The sequence below is a fragment of the Nothobranchius furzeri genome, chromosome 10 (assembly GCF_043380555.1).
Source record: "Nothobranchius furzeri strain GRZ-AD chromosome 10, NfurGRZ-RIMD1, whole genome shotgun sequence".
NCBI classification, from domain to species: Eukaryota; Metazoa; Chordata; class Actinopteri; order Cyprinodontiformes; family Nothobranchiidae; genus Nothobranchius; species Nothobranchius furzeri.
Window position 1 is genome coordinate 55143742 of NC_091750.1, and position 22554 is coordinate 55166295.

Below are 22554 nucleotides of genomic sequence, written 5' to 3' on the forward strand. Positions count from 1 at the left end.
TGACTGTGTTTTTGTGAGTCACTTGAATGTATTAGAGTATGGTTTTATCTTGTTTTTTTCTTGTATGCTAAATGTAGCATTACAGAAGCACTCAAATCAAATAATCCAGACTGTATTTTGAAAAATAATTTGCATTTATTCTTTATGCTATAACATATCTGATGTATTACCCACTGTATATTAAATGTATCCAAGACTTTTAAGTTAGAAATATAAAGCCTCGGTCCAGTTTACTTAACCTCTTGTTGCTCCCATTATTTTAATCACTGTTTATGACCTTCTTATTTGACAAGGAAATATGCTAAATGCCTTTTTAAGAAATAAAATATATATATATCAAATGTTTTTAAATTCTCAAAGATTTTCCTGTGTAATAACAAAGATTCCACCTCTGGTTTGTTCTACGTCCAACTTTCATTTGATTTACTAAAAACTGCTAGCCTAGTGAACTGGACCAAATTCTTGCTTTGCAAAGTTCTAGGAATGCTCCACTGGAACCTCTGCAGCCACAACAGCATTCTGGCTGGCCAATCACAGCTCTCTAGAGGGGTTTCAAACACATAAAGAGCTGTGATTGGTCCATAATGGTGGGCCAGTCATAGTGCTCTATCTGCTTAGTGAACAAATCACAGAGATTTATCCACTTTGTGGGCCAATCAGGGCACTCTTTATGCCTGGTGGGTGGGATGATGCAACAGAGTGAAACAAGAGTATGTCACATTCATTGTCCAGAGAAATGCGGAGATCATTTGAAAGACAATGGTAGAACCTGCCCCACAACCGAGAGCCGTGAATGGAGCATTGCCAGACTAAATAATACATGTATTTAGTCTGGCTTGCCAGGCTAAAAAACTACTACATTCTCTAGCCATTGCAAGAGAAAGTACTCAAACACATTACTTCCTATGAAAATGGAACATGCTGTAGCTCAACAGGTTGAGCGGGTAGTCCAGTAATCGGAAGGTTGCAGGTTCGATCCCGGCTCCAGACAGAGAATTCTGCTGTTGTGACACTTAACCCACCTTGCCTGCTGGTGGTGGTCGGAGGGTCCGGTGGCGCCTGTGCTCGGCAGCCTCGTCTCCGTCAGTGCGCCCCAGGGCAGCTGTGGCTATATCGTAGCTCATCACCACCAGTGTATGAATGAGTGTGTGAATGGATGAATGATACACTGTAGTGTAAAGCACTTTGGAGTCCTTACTCTGAGAAGCGCTATACAAGTGCGGGTCATTTATAATTTACAATTGATTACTGCTAACTAAGAAAAATGAACATAGCAGTCGGTCACACTTTGGTGCAGGCAGCTGCTGATAGCGATATTTAAAAAGAAGGACTGGTGTCATTGAATGTCTCAACAATCCATAATGGTATATAAAACACTTCCCCTGGATTTGGGCGTGTTTTTGTTTATTGTATAATTTCAGCTGTTTTCTTCTGGTATTTTCAGTCTTGGTCCTTTGTGTTCAAACATTCCTTCTCTGTCCCATTTCCATTTGCTTTTCCTCAGCTCCTCAGACATTCAGCGCCTTTGACACCTCTCTATACTCATACTCTGTGTATTCATGAATCAGTCAAATCCCTCTGTTCACTCATCTTCCTAGTAACGGTTACGGCTCTGTCCAGCACTCTCAAAGACCCCGTCTGGTTCACAGGTGAGAGTCAGCTGTTTTGGCCCCCAAATGGCTCCCAATTGACCACTATTGGATCGTTGTACTCAAATTATTCTGGATAACGCTTTACAATAAGAGTCCCTTTATTAATGAGACAATGTGTAGTTTTTATTATTAATCTCTGGGAATATCCATTGAAATGTTGTTGAAAGTAAATTAAATGATGCCCAGTTGTTGAAAAATATTGGCAACTTCGTAACCATGAAAATCAGGTCTAAAATACAAGAGGGTGGGGCTGAGTCTCTGGGCGACGCCACATTAGATGCCATGTTTCCTTCTACGGGAGCCCATGAGGACAAAATGCATTGACTGATTTGTAACAAACAGTTACAAAACTTTCACCATTCATAAACATTGTAGTTTTACACATTTACCTCTTCACTCATTGCCAGTGATGAAAGGAGGTGTGGTGTGCTTGTCATTTTGCTGAAGTTTGCACTCCCCATGGCATTTCGACCCTAATAGACATCCTTTGCTAAGGTCTTACTCCAACACAAAAATACTGCTTGCTTGCAATGATTAAGGTATCTACTGCCCCATTGCCAGGAAAAACACACACTGTCACTTTAATGTTACTTAGTGCATTATTAAGCATTAATAAAGTATTAACAACTGCTTAACCATTTTATGTACTGCATTACTAAGCAGACTCCCCACCACCAATACACTGACTCTTTGGAGTGATTGCTCTATCAGGACCCTGAACTGCTTTTTATCAACTCATTTATTTATTTATTTAATTGTCTGCTTAGAAGAACCAGCTCTAAGAACCAGCTCTTTTAAAAATCCTGAAATTCCCACATTGCTTCCAGGATTAGACCATTAGATCATAAAAGAGGGGCATCTGCTAGTGCAGCAGGGAATGTCTGTACCACTGAGCTCATTTTTATGAGTTTATCACATAGTGTTTTTTAATTGAAGCAGTTTGTTTGCACGAATAAAGGGAAGAAAACTCAAGAAAATCCAACAACTCTTATGGAAGGCAAGTCTTGTCCCTTTCTTGTAGGAGTCAGAACTTTAGGGTGATTTATTTTAAAACCAGCATCACCAAACTCTTCCAGTCTTTGTTATGTGCAGTGAAATCTTTAGTTCCTTCCATCTGCTTTTTGCTCTGAGTTTATATTTTGAGTACAAACACTTTAAATTTTAGTCAAAAAAATAATGCACTGATTTATCTTCTATTACTAACTTCTAATTTCCCTCAAAACATATTTTCACATGCTTTGTAATTCCTCCTGTTGTACCATTCCATGCAAAGTATCAAATTAGACCTACAAGCTTAACATAAGTAAAATATGAATAAAATAAAACACCTACTTGTGAGTTATTAGCATTAGTGGTATTTAAAGTTCTGCTTCTTGATCTGCATTATAGGGATTTATAGTTTGTTGACAAAACCAAAGAAAGTATATATATATATATATACACACACACACACACACGCACAGACAGAAGCAGTCGGTGTGGTGCTGCCACACCTTATTAACCTCTGTTCTTATGTGTGTTGTTTGACAGACGCTGTGGAGGAACCCCTTGATCTCTATGGGATGCGTGTCAGAGCAGACAGTCTCTCAGTAGATTCAAACCAACTGAAATGAAACAAACTGCTGAATGTGCTCAGTGTGCTTCTCAGAGGCAACTATTGATTTTTGATTAATGTATTCCCAAGAGAAGAGCCACAAGCGCAGGTACTTTATTTATATTGTTGCATCTGATTTACAGATAAGCGTGGAAATAAACAGCTCCTTCTGTTTTGGCTTATAGTGACTAAATATTGTTCATATGTTCAAGGCATATTTTGGGATATTATTATTGAGTTCAGTTCAGTCTTCTCAATGTTTTAATATCCCAGTAATTCATACAGCACATTATGCTTTTGAAAGAGATGCACAGCACTAGGAAACTCATTTGAGATTCTGTGGTGGGACCTTTTTCTCTGCACAAAGGAAAGCCCTGCAAACCTCAAAGAAAATGAGCAGTTTCATAAATAAGAGTTTCTCCTCAGTAATGTGAGAGATTATGAGGTCAAACAAAAGACAATTACTTTCAGTTGTTGCTTCTAAATTTGATTCTTTAAAGTCCTGAATCATTTTCAGTGCTAGTTGTCAAACACTGGTGTTTTTGGTCACTCAGACAAACTTAATTTCCACAGTTCTGTGACTCGTGCAAAAATGTATGTTGCAGTTTACTCACAAAGTGTCTTAATTATGTCTCTTTTGCTCACAGTGATCACCAACCCCTTCCAACATCGTTTCACAGTCTTCCCACTTAATTAAACAGAAACTACACTCAGAAGGGAGGTGGTGCTGCAGGCCAACAAGTAGGCCAGGCAATTGGTTTGGGCCCTCCAGTCCACAAGGGGGCCCCAGAGGTCTGAAAAACATTCTAGTTAGATCTGTAAACGTAGTGACACAGTGAGAAGCGATCACTATTGACCTTCTCACATGACACGGCCCGTCTCCCTTCTGACTGACCACCTACTGATAATTTAAACTGGAAATATGTCATCTTTTTGGAGAAAGGAAGGTAACAGAAAGGTCTTGGAAATGTTTCCGATTTGCACGTTTAAAATTTTCGCCAGCAGCTGCAGCCTGGTGAGAAATTGGATTTAAGATTTTCTCAAGTGATATTTAAAAGTTTGAATCAAACGTAATAATCCTAGAGTCATGTTAATTACTAGTCATTAATGACTTAAAAAAATCTATTTGACTTACAAAAGAACAAAATATTCAATGGGTTGGGAATTAACCAGCAACTGCAAAAAGCATACCAAACAAAAATGAACCCTAAAATGACAGTTAACATCTCAATCTTTGCAGAAAGCTTGCACAAATACCACGTGGAGGAGACAACTGTGTGGCTTAATTAATGGCATTTATTTGTGATAGTTAAATATAAATATGCATCTTCTCAGTGTGTTCTATTCTCTTTAAGATGACTCAATAGTAGAGCTCTATTTAGAAGAATTGACTTGGCACTCTTCGTAATTATCTCAGGTTAAATTCCACCAAATGTTGCACCAGCTGATTGCTTTAATTAGCTTCCTCAGTTGTGCTGGTGAATGTTTGAATTGTTGGCAAGGCTGTGGGTTTGTATGAGGACAAGACTCCATTCTCTATGCAGCATTTATCCCAATATTTGGAAAAGTGTTCGAGCAAGAATCCCGATGCAGACCTTAATCTATGTGATACTTCTTTAAATCATTTTTGACAGTACTTGTGTATTCCAGTGCCTTTTCCCAGTACCTTACACATTCTTATAAAGGGGAGGTGTGTGTTAAATGGCCTGGTGTGTGATGCACATCAGGTGTTAGCAGCCCAGTCTTTTACCATCTGTAAGGGCATTTATAAATCATTGCACATTGCATTAGCTGGACACTGAACTGGGATTGGCCTTAAATATGTTAATTATTATTATTTGAACTATAACATTAGCATTTATGATTTAGAACCTTGAGGATTTAGAAAATTACAACCACAGTAATTGGCTTCTTTGTATTTTTATCACCAATCCACACTTGTAAGTGCTGCACAGACGTTCATTGAAGTGAAATACAATATTTGGTTTATTTGTTTGGATGAAATGCATTATGATTCATTTTGCAGCACAATACTGACTATGCTACACTAAGTGTCTGTGTTTTTGTGTAAATGTGCTTTTACCACACTTTGTAAAGTACCAGTGGGATTTGATGTGAAGGGTAGCAAGGTCTTCCCGTGTAAATGATTAAAGGTATTGAATAAAATTTGTGAAGGTCAGAAGAAAAGCCGTAAATGTGGCAAGGTCCACATCACGCTAGGAATTTTAGAAGTACCTAACATAAAACCTACAGATTTTCTCAATTATTTGTTTACTTTTTATTTTTCTCAGAATAAGAAATACTTCAGTAATCCCGAGGGAAGTTGTGTGAAGGAGTATTTGCACCAGGACAGTAAAGATCAAGTATAATAAGGATCACTAAATACTAATTAACAATACTAAAATGTATAATAATACCAGGTTAAAAATCATCAATCACCAATACTAAACTAAAATAAAATAAAATAAACACTAATACTATATCGCCAACATTAGAGTAAATAAATGTAAGATCAGTGTAAGGGGAAATAGTTCATTAGACTTGAGATTGCTGCAGTTTCTTAAAAATGCTCAATGGTTCTTTGACATTTTTGAAGCATAACAGAATAAAGTTCCCCTGAACATTCAGTGTCTTACCTGCATTAGTCAGCAGGCAGAGGAATTTCATTTTAGTTAATCTGTTTTTTATAGGTGAGTCAACGAAGGAAAAGACTTATTCAAAAGCAAACCTGAAATGTTTTATTACCATTTATCTGTTGGGAATGGACTGTGCTGCAGTTCGAAGGACTGATCCGACAAGCACGGACTGGCTTCGGAATCCTCTGCTCCTGCAAGAGAACGTGGACCAGAGGTGTGTGAAAGGTAACCAACAGAAGGTTGGGATCACAAGCAACTGCCATCCTGAAGGCTCCCTGCATAGTGATTGTTTTGTGCTTGGACTGGGACAGTGGTATGCATGCATGGTGGAGGAGTATTGCGCAAGTGTTCCCTGTCATGAAGACGATGTCTTGCGAGGCTAGGCACCTTGCTCCTTGGAAAAAGAAAACGGTAAATGGAACAGACTTACATCATATCAACGCGGCTTTCGTGGCAGCCATGGCACGTGACACATGAGGTAACGTTATATTTTATACAAATAAGTTTACATTTAAATGTATGACGAGCCTTTATCTTTTTTAATCGTGTACATATTGGACAAATTAAACATCTAAGCAAGTTACTACCTGCTAGTTACCGAAGCTGCAACTACTAAGCAACTAACCAACATGCTTTGAACATGAAAAAAAAAAACATTTTAGAAATCACCTTGATAGCTACAATTAGTTGACTACATTTAAACTGGAAATTTGCCCCCGAAGTATCTGCCGGCTCTTGAGCTGCCATTCTTTTGAAAACACCACGCTGTATTGTGGGGAACTTTTGACCAAAGCAAGGCTACAAGGCACCTACCATGTATCCTTGCTCAGCTAGCTAAACGGCTAACAAATGGAGTACAGACTCCTTGGTAGAACATGAACACTGGAACATTTGGCGGTTCCTGATGACGTATCTCCTAGGCAACCGGGGCAGGACCAAGACATCAAGGCAAGGCACCTTGACATAGAGAAACACCCCAGTAGTTCAGGCTTGTGTTAACAGTAGCTCCAATTTGCATTAGCAGTAGCTCAGGCTAGTGTTGTTCTGCAGTTAGCATCATCACCATCAATGTTATTTATTGCTGATTACTGAAATGGAGCAGGATAGGCTAATTTATGGAGATGTGTCTAAGGTTATACATGTTATACCAGCTTTTCTCAGAACAAATGGTTTCACTGGGACCATTACAGCCAGGTCAGCTTACAGCCTAGTCTTGCCCGGGACCAAATAATATTAGATGGGCCCCCACACACCAGGATTTATCCTTTTTTCTTAAGTTTTTTTTCTGCAATAGATGATGATTAAAATCTGAAGGAAACAGTCAGCAAATTTTTGGCAGGACGTGGATTTTATATTTTCCAATAATTCTTAAACTATCCCAGGAACAAATGAAATAGAAAAATAAAGACAAGATAAGACTCCAGGGTGATTAAATGAGCAGAAGCAGGTTTATTCATGGGTGTGATTAGTACCACCCACAAAAAGGTCAAAAGTAAAAGAAGTTGCATTTCACAGAGAACCTACAGGGAAGATAACCATCTGATCAGCAATCCATCAGTCAGACATTTATTATTGTACGGTCAGATGGAAGATATTTATGAATAAAAGGCACATGAAGGAAGGACTTTGGAGTCATATTTAATAAGATTTCCTCATATAAAGGGATGAACTCCTTGGACAGAACTCTGAACATCTTGTCTGTTAGGCAGATATCTGATGTGATTGGCTCATCTCCTGATTATTACCAGTCTTTACGCTTAAACAGCATTATGCTGGAGCCGAAAAATGAATTAGGTTTGGAGCCAAGGGTAAATCTAGCCGATTACAGAGAAATGAATACAATTTTCTATAAAGTACATATGACCTGAGACTGAGGCAACAGTTCACCTTTCGGAATGAAGATAATGATAATGACCTGATGCAAAAGGACTACAATTTTATGGTGGCATGAGGATGAATATCGTGGTTAAGTTATTGCCCAGAACTAAGCCTTCCTAATACGGTTAAAGAGACTCGAGAGTGGGATAGTTAATAAATGCTATTTTTTTCAACAGATATGAACATGCAAGCTTATAAAAATGTCATGAAAAGATATTTCTGTATCACAAAAATAGATATAGTAAAGAGAAAGGGTGTCTTTATTCTGGTAGGAAGAGCCCACAGGGATGTAAAAGCTGTGATTTCCTTGAAATTTGAAAATCATACCAGTTTTTTTATGACTGACCAGTAAAGGGGGGGGGGGGGGGGTGAAAAGATGAAAAGTGCTACTGTCTGAAAGTCAGAGGGGAAAAAAAACATGTTAATCACAGCTCAGTTTTTTTTCTGCTGTTGTTGAAGAAACCTGATAAAAGCTTCCTTAAAGGAAAAAAGTAAAATAATTTTAGGGACTTGCACACCAGAAGAGGAACAGCTGATGCTGCACTCCAAACCCTTTAATTTGGTTGTTGGAGGTGTGCTATGACATTCCAGGGGAGCCCATCACCCTTTTGGGTGCTCCTCCATACTTCAAACCCAAAAAGATGGACAAACCCTGTCCATTGATCTGTGGGGGGCAGGTTTGAAGCCAAATGGGAGGTTCCCACCACCTCCATTTTGGCCGTGTCACGCGTCTTGTCACTCCCAGACAACCCAAAAATGGTAGCTGAGGTTAGGGCTGTTACGGGTGGAACAGAGTTGCAGGGCTGCCAACTTTTTAACACTTCAAGAGTGAGACGGGGTCACGGGGTGGAGAGCGGACAATTCGCCAACCGTTTAGAGCGCGGGGGGGGGGGGATTAATATTGACTTTATTTATTTATTTCTACTCGGTACGGAAGAGGATTAGAGCCACTGACAAGGGAAAGAAGAAAAGAAAGAGAATTCTTACATTTTTCTCAGAAGTCTGACTTTTAACCTCGGAATTCTGACGGGGAAAAAGTCCAAGTTCTCTTTCTTTCCTTTCATTTTTTTTCTTTTCAGTGGCCCTAATTTTCTTCCATACCTCTGACTTTACAGAGGGAACTGACCTTTGTTTAATACAAATTTTCTTTTCGTGAGGAAAATTTAACATTCAACTCTCCTGCCCTGGGGCGCACTGACAAAGGCGAGGTTGCCGAACGCAGGCACCACCGGTCCCTCCGACCACCACCAGCAGGCAAGGGGGGTAACATGTCTTGCCCAAGGACACAACGACAGTGATAGACTGAGGGGGGCTTGAGCCTGTAACCTTCCGATTAGGGGGCGAGCACTTAACTCCTGTGCCACCGTCGCCCCTAATTTAAATGCAGTGATTTCACCAACTTCATTGAATTTAAGATTTACAACACACATATCCTTTTTTAGCACAACTAGTCTTCCTTGTGATGAGAGTTTCATGAAACTAGCATTGTTAGCTGTAGATATCCGACCATAAACACAAGAGTCTGAGACTCCAGAAAACACAAAATAAACCATATCCTAAATATGGATGCTGAATGAGCTTTTTACTACCTTGTAAATACAATTAACTTCTAACAAGATTGAATGAATCAGGATTGAACATATTTCACCCTGAAACAACATTCTAAGCTGTATTCTCCTTCACAAACATCTATTCATGTTAATGTTGTTTGAAAAAAGTCAACAAGAAGGATTTGCAGAAGCTCATTGTTGATTAATCCCAGCTTTCAGACCTGTGAGAACTAAATCATGGATTTCTTTGCCATTTAGCTTTTCTGCTCGGTGCGGTGTTGACGTTTATTATGAGTCTGTAAAACATCCAGACTTCAGCACAAACAACAATTTACATTTCATTGTACTCTAATTAATAAGCACACAGGAGGCTGGCGCTCTTTATTAGGAGCAGGCAAACACAGCTGGCAAAATCTCTGTGTACATGAGCGTGGAAGGTATTTTTGGAAGACTTGAGAAAATAGAGGAAGTTATGCTTTAATGGTTTCACACCAGTATTGGTTCCAGTGTTTGATATCATTTTTGTTTGAATTATCACTGATCCTTTCCGCAGTTTGGAAGAAAATAAAAGATTAATGTAAATTCTTTGAGATGAAAAACAAGATAAATGAAAAATGATTATTTTGTACATAATTTAGCTATTAGGGTTGGGGAAGTTTTCTGTGTAATTCCTAAATCCCAGTTACGAGATAATCCAGTGGGGGTGTCAATTATCTCTTCAGCTTGTGTGACATGTTGTCAGAGTAAAAGTGTCGGGTATTCTTATGTTAGAGAGGGTGACTGGCACTCCGCTTCAACAACATGATCAGAATGATGGTTTTTAGTGCTTTAGTTATACTTTTCACACTTAATGTGAGTCCAAATGTTGATGACTATGTCAGTAACAATTAACCACTGAGAGAAAGTTCTCTAACCTAATTCATGTTTCTTGCAAATGGCCTCCAGTGAGATTCTCTACAATGTTTTTACAATGGCTAATCCAAGTAGCAGAATAAATGCAGCTCATTACTTCTGACCGAATAAAAGCTGCCATTATTCAATTAAATTAAAAGCATGTATTATTGGCTTTCTATGGGTTATTATAATGAAAAACAGCTACAGAATCTACATTTAACTGGCAAAGTTTGTCTGAGAGACTAATGAGGTGAGATGCTCTACAGATAATGGTCTGTAACTTAAAATCAACATGTGGTTCTGGTTTTGTTTCTGAACACAAGTGATGGTAGTAGTGTTAATTATTCTAATGGGTCTGAGAAACTTTTAATCAATAACGATGTGTTCCAGGACCACCGAGCTGAAATTATGTCTCTTTTGCAATTTGCTTCTCCACACCGTCCATGCACTCAGTGAACTAATAACATTCTGTCTGCAGGACGATCAAAAGCCTCATATGTGACATGGTTTTAATAAAACTTTCGTAGGTACAAAAAAAAATCTATAAATAAAACCCAGTGACCTAATTGGTTGGGAAACTTCAGGGACTACACACACACACACACACACACACACACACACACACACACACACACACACACACACAGTTTCATACTCATTTCCCTTGTTTTTTATTTTTTATCAGCCTTTGCATGTTCTGCCTTTTTGTATCATGACAAATCTCCAGGGTTCCATTTCGATATTCCATACTTTTCGAGATCCGTTTTTCCATATTTCCTGACAGTCCACCTTCCACAAGACACAGGAAGTGGTTTTCTGATAATTTCATGCGTTCATCTGACGTGTAATACCATCAAAATGTACAGTACATACATAATGTAAATAGTAATTGGCCTGTATTTGAAATAGCTCCTTCTACACCCCCCCCCCCCCCCCCCCCCAAGTACTTTTTGGTATTTGCACGATGTTATTGGCTAACCAGAAGAATGCCAACATGAACGGACGCCTACCATCATAAAGTCAAACACACTTCGTTCAGTAATTCTATTTTCTAACAGACACGCAAACTAGAATAAAGGCTTCCATTCTAGTTATAATTCTCGATTGTTGCCATAGATCGACCTATATGCCCATGTAACCACACTGAGTAACTCACCCCAAATGAGATCAACACATGATCTCAAACTTTAAGATGGCTTTAATTTCAGCTATAACTCAGTCTGAGCTGCAGACTGCCTTAGTGCACACTGAAGTCTGTGTCTTGATGATGCCAGCAGAACCACATCATCTGCAAAAGCAGAGATGACACCCTGAGGTTTCAAACCAGACAGCCTCCTCTCCATGACTGTCCAGAAAGCCCCACAGCCCAGTGGTCTGACCCACACTGGAATGAGCTCAGTTTTGAGTCAGGTTGTTGTACAGGGACTGGATAGCCGCGCAGCATAATGCCTCAACGGACATGGACGTGAGCCTTAAAAACTTTCAAAGATGTCAATGCTGTTTTAGTTTTCCCAAACTTTTCAAGACCTGGCAGTTATGAAAAGCAGATGACATGCTTTTCCAGACTCTGTAGGAACCCCATTATTGATTCATGTCATGTGGAAAACAACAACATGTCTGATCAAATAGGAGCTTGTTTCAGGGAATATTATCAATATGCTCTGTTGGCTACAAAAATGTGAAAAGCATAGTTTTAGCAAAAGTTTTCTCCCCTCAGGCTTCTCTTTGGTGAAAGTTTTCCTAACGTCGGCCATCGCTTATGTAAATTTAAACAGCAGATAAGCTGTTTGGCTCACTGCTTTAAGGTTCTCCCAGAGTCACACGTCATTGTCTTTTACCACAGATAATTACTCCCATTGCTGCCCCCCCTTCCTGGTCTCAGCTTGATGGATGCATCTCTCACTTCTACAGACAATGGCATCGTTTCGTTTCCCATTCTGTAATATTGCTGCCATAATTCTTAAATCACGAGTGCAGTCCTGAGATGCTGAAATAAAAAGTGGCACAGCAAAGGGCTTTGTGAAAAGACTGAATGAATCAAAAACACTAAACTGTATGGTATGTGGTTTGCTCTCACGCTGTTCGTTTTACAGTATAAACAAACACATTAGATATGTAAATGATGCCTATATGTATGCATAGCTCAGAACAAATGTTTGTTTTAATGACGTGTGTTCTGATGAATGCAAAAGTGGTAACTTGTTTTCCGTTTTTCCTTCTACATCTCCATCTGTGCTAGCTAGTTTCGTAGTGTCAGACCTTTGCAATGCACACAGTGAATGGAAATATTTAAACTGAAAACACCCAGCAGGACATTTGTTATCCCTTTGAAAATAAAGGAAATTTGACAGTGGGGGAATGAGGTCAGAATGTTGTAGATTTGGGAATCATGTGTGACACTATAATATAGATGCCTTGGTAAAAATAATAGACCCCCCCCCCCCCATTTTATTTTTATAGTTAAGTAATGTAATGTTGATGAAAACTATTAGTAGCCTATTCCACAGTCTGAGCAATAATTACAGAGTTGGCCAGCAGTGGGCGCTTGATGCCTTGTGCAGCAGTAGCTGACGCTCCCGCAGAAGAAGTCAGAACTAGTGAGGGAGCAGGCTGCGCACCAAGTTGTTCCGATTAATTTTGTTGTACTTTGTTTCTGCAGGTAAGCTGGGTTATAAACTGTAAAGGAGCAATACTGAACATTAGTGATAGTGTGTCTGTGCCTTAGAGAGTATCTTTGGCTAAGCTGAACCGTAAAAATGTCTTTGAGGCGTCTATAAAAGTATTTTTACTTTTCGTGGGAGTAAAATGGCAGACTTGCAGTCCGGAGCGGGAAAACTGAGAACGGGTTAATAGGTTTAGAGGTGGAAATGAGGTACGAGAGTCACGGGAACATGTTCAGAATCGCAGTAAAACACTAGCTTGTGGCTAGAGCCCCTATGGACTGGATTACAACTGCATTATTAAGACCGGTCGGTGTAAACTGTAATGCTAAGCTAAAACCAGATTCATGGTGAGCTAGGTAGCACATAGAGGAGTTCTAGGAAGGCACTAATCCTGTTTTTTTTTTATGATTTAATGTGAGTTGGTACCATCCATTCAGTTGTCTGTAGCACAGAACTGGACAGTGTGCTTTCAGGAAAAGTCTGAAGAAATGTACAATGCTTTGTGTGTCTCAGTAAGCTTGAATAGAATGGAAATGGATTGAAAATGCATTTATAAAGTTGTTTTAAGTAGATAAATACAGTTCATACAGTAATAAATAAATAGGATGAAAAATGGTTAAAAACAGTAGTGTAAAAGCGCCATAAAACTGAAACTACGTTGATTATCTTTGTTTACACAGCAAGAACAATTGTTTGGTTACTGTTAAGGTGTATGAGTGATGCAGGTGGATAACATCGACATATAAATATTGGACAATGGGTTTCCATAGCTCCAATAACACGTTTTTGAAGCCTATCTCAAGCTCTCATGCCAGTTGTTCATGAAGTACCGGTTGCCCAGGTACCTCCGCCTGCACCTCCTGCGCCTTCGGCTAGGCCTTCAACTTCAAAAGGAGGGGTGTTCTCTATTGTCCGGATTCGCCTGTCCCATAGTTCCCTGTTTCAGGTTACACAAGTTTGTTTGTGTGTGTGCATGGTTGTATTTCCTGTCTATACATGACGTGCAGACTTGGGTTGACTTGGGATGGTCATGCTGTGGGTTCCTGGAGTCCTATAATGGTTAAGTATTAGCAGTAAAAGGGAGTATTCCACAAACTCTTGCATTTTTCCACATTCCATTTTTTATTTTTATCTACTATTCTGTAATTCCTTATGGGGTATATTCACATATAGGTTTGATTACTAACTTCACTGATTTACATTTTTATTGTTTCTTCTTCTTTATATTACTAGTAATTATATCATTAATTATTTTAAAGATATATTCACAGATATGCATTTCTGCACTATTACATAACAGCTGATTTATTATCATCATTTCCATTACAATCCATTTTATTTTGATTTTTACCAGTTATGGGCTACAGATTATTTAGCCCTTCTGTTTTGATAACATTTTTGCGATTGACCCCAGAGAGGTCAACCGTGTGGAGAAGTGACGGGACAGGAGCAATGACAACCCCAAAGACAAACAAAGGTTTAGGCATGCAGTGAATAACACGACAGAATCAGCAGAGGACCAGGAGTAAGACACTGGTTGAAACCTGAGACCAGGATCTGCCGACAACTCACTCAGCACCCTTTTCACAGCACCAACCCGAACCATGGTCGGGTTGAATGTAACACGATCCACCGTAGCTGGAGAAAGAGCAAAGGAGATGTTATCATAAAAAGGAGAAAACTCCACAACAGACTTTTGCTCACCAGGATCCAAGTAATATAGAAAAACCTCACCTACGTGGACCACAGCACTACGTTGAACTGTCACCCATAGGGTTTGAGACGTAAGCACAACACGTGTGGACACACCATGACGCTCATAGAAAACATCCGCTTCACAAGCAGGGGTATTAACCAACCAACGTTCACCAACAACAACAGCCACAGTTTGAACAACATGCAAACGTGGAGTTACAGTCATAGGACATTTAGAATCACCCGACAACTCATCAATGCCACACACACCAGTGGCACCGCCACGCAGAAAAGGTGTGCCTGGACACAAAAATTGTAGGCCACTTGTGACCGAACACACGCGCAGATCCGGAATCAACCGAACATGCGGCATGTCCTCATGAAACGTGAGGACAGGAGGCGTGTGTAACTTGACGTGAGTGTCGTCAACCCAATTCCCTACTTTACCACATCTTTTAGTCTATAGATGTCATCTGGAGATACAATAGGTAAGTTGATGATGAAAGCTAGCTCTCTAGCATCTGGATTGACACTTAATGGGATAGCACTGCCCAGTGAGAAAGCCAAGTCTCCTTTTTGACCAGATGTTGAATGGTCAAACAATACCTAAAAACTGACCATTGCTGGACGTTACAATATGAAATGGAAATTTGACATTTCTATTTTTAAAAACTTTTCATAATTTTATGTTGACTCTTCTCTAACCACTTTTTAATTTAAATTTCTGGTTCTGCACAACTGACTTCATACCAATAAGAGTATATTTTTTCCATTAAAACTTTATTTTTGAAATAGATTTTTTTTCATTTCACCACAGTTCAAATAGAAATGATTTCATTCTGTAATAGATTGCAAAACATGACAGGTTGTAAATACTCTGCTCTCAAACTCAATCACAACTTCTCTCCAAACAGCCCTGAGTAACTGCTGAAAACCATTTGATTATAATTGTAGGGTTCCTGTCTGACTATTACAGTTATCACCGTAGATGGATCTCCTCCGAAGAGCAGAGTTTCAGGCCTGTGTGAATAGTCTTTCAAATCTAATGATTCATTATAATAAAGATAAAAAGCGTTTTTCTGCCCATCTTCTAATTGTACAGGTCATTATAGGACTCCGATAAGCAGTGCACTTCACAATCCCATTGATTATCGTTTCTTTCAAATGGAATAATTACATGACAGCTGCTCCACTTTTTACATCACTGAGATCCTGCAGAGAAATTTATAAAGTTCTGTAATTTTCTCTCCACAACTGAGGCTGCAGTTTTTTTATTGATTGGCAGAAAGATTGATTATAGTCCGATTACAGATGTTTGAGATTCATGTGACATTTACAATTCTGAGTGTTCTCTCACCTATATACCTACTAAATACAATTTAAAAAGCACTTGTTAAGAGCTCGAACATGAATACTGAATGAGCTGCATGCTGATAGTCTGGAAACTCAGTGTGGGTGGGGTGGGGTGTTGTAGACAAATGAAGAAGTGAGAGTGCAGGGGTTTGTGGAAACGTGAACATTAGCAATAGCTTGGGCTAGCGTTGCTCTGCTGTTAGCATTACTGTGATCAATGTTTATACATTGTCAATGTTAAAGGTGGGTGGGACAGATACATTTAGGGTGGTATGTGTCTGCTCATGAAACGTGAAACCGCCTTTTCTCAGAATGATCCGTTTCTCTGGAAAAGCAGGTCAGAAATGATAGACTGGTATGGTATCTGACATCCAAAGCTTCCATGCCTCTTCACAATGTTCTAACATAGTTTAATTATTAATATAATGTGGAGATTTAAAAAAAGAAAACATTATTAAAGCTGTTCTCTCATATTTGTCTAAAAACCTCCTCCATTAACACTTTTCAGACCAACAGCAACCATTGGATCATCTGGTTGTTGCTCTTGCCAAATTGCCGCATTCCTCTGGGTCCTCCATTGATTACTCACTTGTGTATTTAGCAACAGAACTCCACTGGTGTGAGAGGTTTGCGGCTCAATAATATCAAAAGAGAAACAGCCGGTTGCTACCACAACAAAACGACATTTGGACCTAGAAAACGGCGACTGGTGCTTAACTCTCGTTTCCCTCAGCATCGCAGGCGTCTAGAGGCATGAACGGTAAATGTCATCTGGTTTTATCATTCTTGCTCCATATCTCAGCTCGCTAAACCGCAATGAATCACGATGGGGATCACCTAACTGTCTCGTCACACAGTCTCCAGAGGATCTCCTAATGTGACAGACAGTTTCCATCCTTTCTGCTGAACCTTTGTAAATGCAGCAAATTCAGATGGACTTAATAGCTGGCAAAGATTCTCCGATTATGGTGCACACAAGTGAGAGGAAGGAGGATGCTACAAAATATAATGGGCAATAGAAAGATCAGTGGCGAAAAGAAATACCCTAATCCAATTTGCTGGCAGGAAAATAAAATCACGTCACTTATGCAGAGATGAGAAGAGAGCTTTCTGTTCCTGTGCTGTTCATTAGCATTTTCCCACCACAGCCAAAGAGCAGCAAAATGGACCGGCAAGTCCTGTTACGAGCCTCCAAGGAAGACGCACTGTACAACACAACATTACACCTGCAGAGAAGCTGGATTACACTGCATCATTAACCTTGCAAAGTGTTGCTTGGAGAAAAAAAGATGGGTGGGACATAATATAAAAAGTATTTTATCTTAATTTTAGTTCATATACTAGAAGTTTCTTACTGTAAATAAGTCAAAGGTGTGGAATATTTTTTAAATGAATTTATTTTTTTCATAATTCCACAAGCGCCTCATGATTTTTTTTTTTATCTTGAGAGGCGGTATATAAAAGATTGTTTTCTTTCTTTCTTCAAAAACTATCATGATATTAAAAACTCCTGATATATTTTGCAAACTAAAGACAAATTAAAACGTGAAGACACAGCGGGGGGGGGGGGGGGATAATAGTAAATCATGGCTTTTCACTAGTTTACTAAAAGTTACTGACATTAGTAACTACTCAGAGGGTCAGATAAGCTGTACTCTCCAATCTGTACAGGTTACCTCATGGGAAAGATAATCAGGTTTTCCAGCTAGACCAAAAGATTTATAGCAAAGTAGCAAAAAAAGTTTACCTACCACCACACTCTTTTTCTTCTTATATTGATGCTTTCCTGAAAAGTATCGCATTGGGACTCGGTATTGGCAAATACTCAAAATCAAATTAATTGAATCGGGATCTAAAAATGTGATCAGGTTAGGGTAACCCTAACATCTCTAGTTAGTGCTCTTGGGTGTTTTACACTAGTGAGCACTAACTACACTTAAGTTATTATGGCAATATTTTCCGCCATTGGAGGAAGTGTGGTTGTTTGCCGTCTTGCTATTAGCTTGCTGTTATAAGTAAAACACCACAAATGACACATTATTCACTTCACACACACATTTCACTGTAAAACCAAGTAGTTGTTCATTTAGTAGCTTGAGATAATTTAAGAACCAACTAGTTGCTTCTATTTTACTGTTAGCTTTGTTAGTTCTATGTTCGCCTCTAGCCTGCTTCACCTGATATTAGAGTAAAACTAAAAGATGTAGCTTCTTACCCCTACTTCACACTAGAAGCTTCAACTGTGCGGAATGGCAGCGGAACATCACTGCTTCAAATAGAATTCATTATAGTCTTTGGGGTGATTCAAACCAGGTGTGACGCAGAAATTTGCAGGCGCGTCCCAGAAGCGGCTTGCTGCACCGTGCCACTACAGATTGGATTGGGCTCTGTTTTTGCTGCGAGCCACCTCTGGGACATGTCAATTTCCACAGTTAACATAAAGGCTAGACAGGAAATCACACACGCTTTCAGTGTAAAGCCTCTGGCAAATTTCAAAATAAGAGACTAATGTAGAGATGCGATTTCACAGCTATGAAGGTTAAGTCATAACAAATGACCTAACAGCCAGTGAGGCTGTGCTTGGGTTACACCAAATAACTTCTGGGTTGCTCTTGTTTACTGGATCCTGATTTTTAAACAATTTTGGAGCTTTTTGCCTGTCATTGTCAAATTACAAATGCCTATGATGCTGAGTTATCTTGCTGCCAATTCAGTAACCTTACAAACTCACTGATATAAACATTCAGTGTATCCCTCTTTGTTTTGTTTTAGTTTTGTTTTTTCAAAGTAGGAAAAACTGACAACCCTGCAGCCTGCTCAGAAGAAAATGTATTTTAATGTAACCTTCCTTTCAACATGACTGAGACATTAGACAGTTTTGTGATTATTTCGCTGTAGAATTCTTACATATTGCTCCTTTAAGGTTTCAAACAGTAACTAAAATCTCTACTGCAGACCGCACCACCTCTACTGCCTGGCTGGTACTTTTTAATTAAACATATTTTTGGGGAGAAAATCCCCATCTGTTCAACTTAGAGAAATGCAAGTGCTGCAGTTTAAAATCTGATATCAACTATTAAGCAGGGTTTTAATGTCTGAGAAAGAAATTTAGTGGGTTTAACTGAGCTGTGATACAATTCCCTCCATTTAGAACTAAACTGCGATTGCTAAATGTGACTAAGAAGTTTTAATTAGGCTCACTGACAGACACTCAGCTGGAGGCCCATGAATACTGAGAGATCTCACTCCCTCTCCACAACTACTTCTACTGCTACTTTTGTACTAATTAAGCAAAGCTCCAATTAATTTTATCCTATTTCTGTCTGCTCAGCTGAAAACGTATTGCTGAATGTTGAAATGGTCCCTCAGCTTGTGTCTTGGTCAAATTAAAAGATTCTAGTGTAGCTAAAGTCTATTCTCACACTGCTGCCCTTAATGTTTATTTTCTCTTTTAAGTAATTTTATAGGTACAAGTAAAGTCATTGCAATCAGTTAGCCATAATCGCTAATTACAAAATACATTTAAAACAATTGATAAGAATAACTTTACAGATATGATGTTTTTAGGAGGCATTTTATTTTAAATTGGCTCTTTTTTAAAGTTGTTTAAATTCTCTGTCGTGTCACATATTCTGCCAAAAAGACAGCTTGTTGAAAACAGTGTTTGTTAAAGAAAAAAGACAATTGGAAGACTAGGATGTAGATGGGGGTAGGGGGAGAGTTAGATCAATTAAAGGAAAGACGGAAAGAATTGCAAGGCAGCATCTTTTGAACAGTTGAGTAGCGTGTTGAGACAGAGACAGCCTTCTGAGACTCCAGCTCTGGTGCTCTCTCGGCCCGCTGTGTCAGCCCACTCAAAGAGAGCTCGATCTACCGTACCGTAGGGGTTTTATGAACTAGTCGACTTCACTGCTCTGTAGTGACTTTTTATGCCTTTCATAGACTAGTCGCTATCACGTGATAATGACTGACAAGATGCAGTCCACGGAAAAGACAGCAGGTGACGAGCTCCTGCATGTTGGGAGGCCTGACGCCCGCCGTAAAACGGACATTTGACCGAATTGTGACCTTTACCCTCTTGTAATTTAACCTTCCCCTCACCCCCATCCTAACCTTAACCAGCTTGCGCATGCAAAGCTCTGATTGTTGACGCGTTCCAGACATCTGCGTTCTGAGCACGGCCACAGTAACATTATCAAATTAGGTGTCGCCACCTCCAATACAAATTTAAAACGCGATCGTTCATGTCGGCTCATTTCCCTTTATGTTTTCTGTCTTTTATTTGTGCCTGATGCGTTTCGCTGCTGTGGAGCGGAGCGCATCACCTGTTTTGTCCTCCGGTGATTTCACCTCACCGGTGTGGCCGGCGCGTGGCGCAGACTCCACTGTTTTTGCGGTCGGTAGATCTTTTAGAACTGCAGTTCAAAGGTAACTCATAAGGTGAATATATATGAAGCCATGTAGCAGTTTTTCTTTAGGATTGAGAAGAGATGCAGGAAGATAATAAACAGAGACAGGACAGAAAAATAGTGAAATAAAAACAAGTTTGTTTTTGTACCTGGTAGTTGCAACAAACAGACACCATTGAAGGTAATCAGAAGTGAGGAACAGAAAATGAAATAATTATTTTAATGTTTAGAGCAGCAGGAACCCTGACAGGCTGCAGGCGCATCAGTGAGTTTGCGGCCGCTGCGCAGGGGGAGAGGGCTGAAGCAAGATGCAGAAACTACCATTGAGATGTGTTTAACTTAGAAAATGTGGGTGCAATTTTAACTGTCACAAACTCAGCGAACCAACCCCCCCACCCACGTCGGAAGAAACGCTTGGTCACCCATCGTCAGTTTTAGCCGCTTCAGGTAAATGACGTCGTCAACGAAGTCGACTTGATTTTCATTACTTGACGGTCGACTTAAAAAAAATGAAGTCATGCAGCCTCTACCCTACGGCTCCTTTTACAGACACACTGACCAGGTTTCCTACTTGTTCTGAAAGACTTGACTGCTCTTCTGACTTACAAGTTACCTTCAGCATCCAGCATGATGAAAACGAGTGTAGACTTTTGTTCACACCCTTGGGAGTTGGTGTTCTCCCTCACCCTCCTTTTATTCTCTCCTTTCTCCCTTTTATCACCAATTTTCCTTTTTTAAATGCCTTCACAGAGTGTGAAAATAGCCAGGATCTGCTTTCACATTGCGTTCTCTCTCAATCTCTGACTCGTTTATTAGTCTCTCACTTCTTCATCACCATGCTAATGTTGTTTTATGGGATTGATTCTTGCAACCACAATCACACATGGGTAGATTTAGCTACACCAGTAATATATAATTTACAGTCAGCTCAGCTTCACTTTAAAAGTGGGTATTTTGGATGTTTTTTCCACTAAACAGCAGAAATGCCTGAAAAACTATAAAGCGTTTCAGAATGAGTTCAATCCCTGTACTTCTTTTGTACCCAAAAATTAACCTCAAATGCAAAACATTAGCATGATTGTTACTTGATCTAACTGAGACCTTGGAGGTTGAGAATTTTATACTTAAAGAGCAAGTTACCCCCCACCAGAGTCCAACTCCACTCCCATTTCTTGTTTGAAAAATGCGCCACAAGGAGGCGTTTTCAAAGTCATATTTTTGTCGTGTTATTCATACATTTATTAATGTTAACATTCTCAATGAAATATTACATTGGTAAGCTACATATTTAATTTAGATTTGATAATTTTTTATAAACTAAATATTTATTAATTTTATTATTGACTTAAATATTTAGCCCCAAATTAAATATTTATTTTACAAAATAAATATTTAGATTCCAGCTAAATATTTATTTGGGGGCTAAACCTAAATACTGATTTAGCAAAGTAATGCTTAGCTTCAAATTAAATATTCAATTTGGAGCTTAATATTTAATTTGTAAACTATAGATTTACCTCAAAATTAAATATTTAGTTTGTCAATTAAATACTTTATAAATTAAATATTTTTCTCTGACCTCAATATTCAGTTTATAAAATAAATAATTTAACTCCAAATTAAATTAAATATTTAGCTTGCTTATTTAAAATGTAGTTGGGAACTTTAACATTATTACATGTATGAATGACATGGTGAAAATATGACTCTGAAAAATTGAAAGATTTCTCTCATGATAGATTAATTAATCCAAAATATTGCTGTTAAATTATGACTCTTTAACTTTACAAATGGCACCCCATGGTGTGTGTGTGTGTGTGTGTGTGTGTGTGTGTGTGTGTGTGTGTGTGTGTGTGTGTGTGTGTGTGTGTGTGTCATGTGCATTGCCAACACTAGCTGCATATTTACTTTGAGGGGAGATTGTGCAGACTGTATCCTATGGGGTTTTGACTTGCCCCAGAAAAACACTGTGAAAAGGCCAGCACATACAGGTATCAGCAGTTTGGTAAACAACCTCCTAATTAGACTCATTGATTACGCACACCTGGCTCAGTCACCCATAAGATTATTGTGCTTGATGGGCCAGCCAACATTCTGTCAATCTAAAAGTGTCTACTCTGTTATTTTGAGGGAAACGTAGCATATTGGAGGAATAATCATGTGGCCTATTTTTTTTTTAAGCGATAAGTTCAAATCTGGAGTCTGTGGTGATTAGAAAATGTTGCCTTTA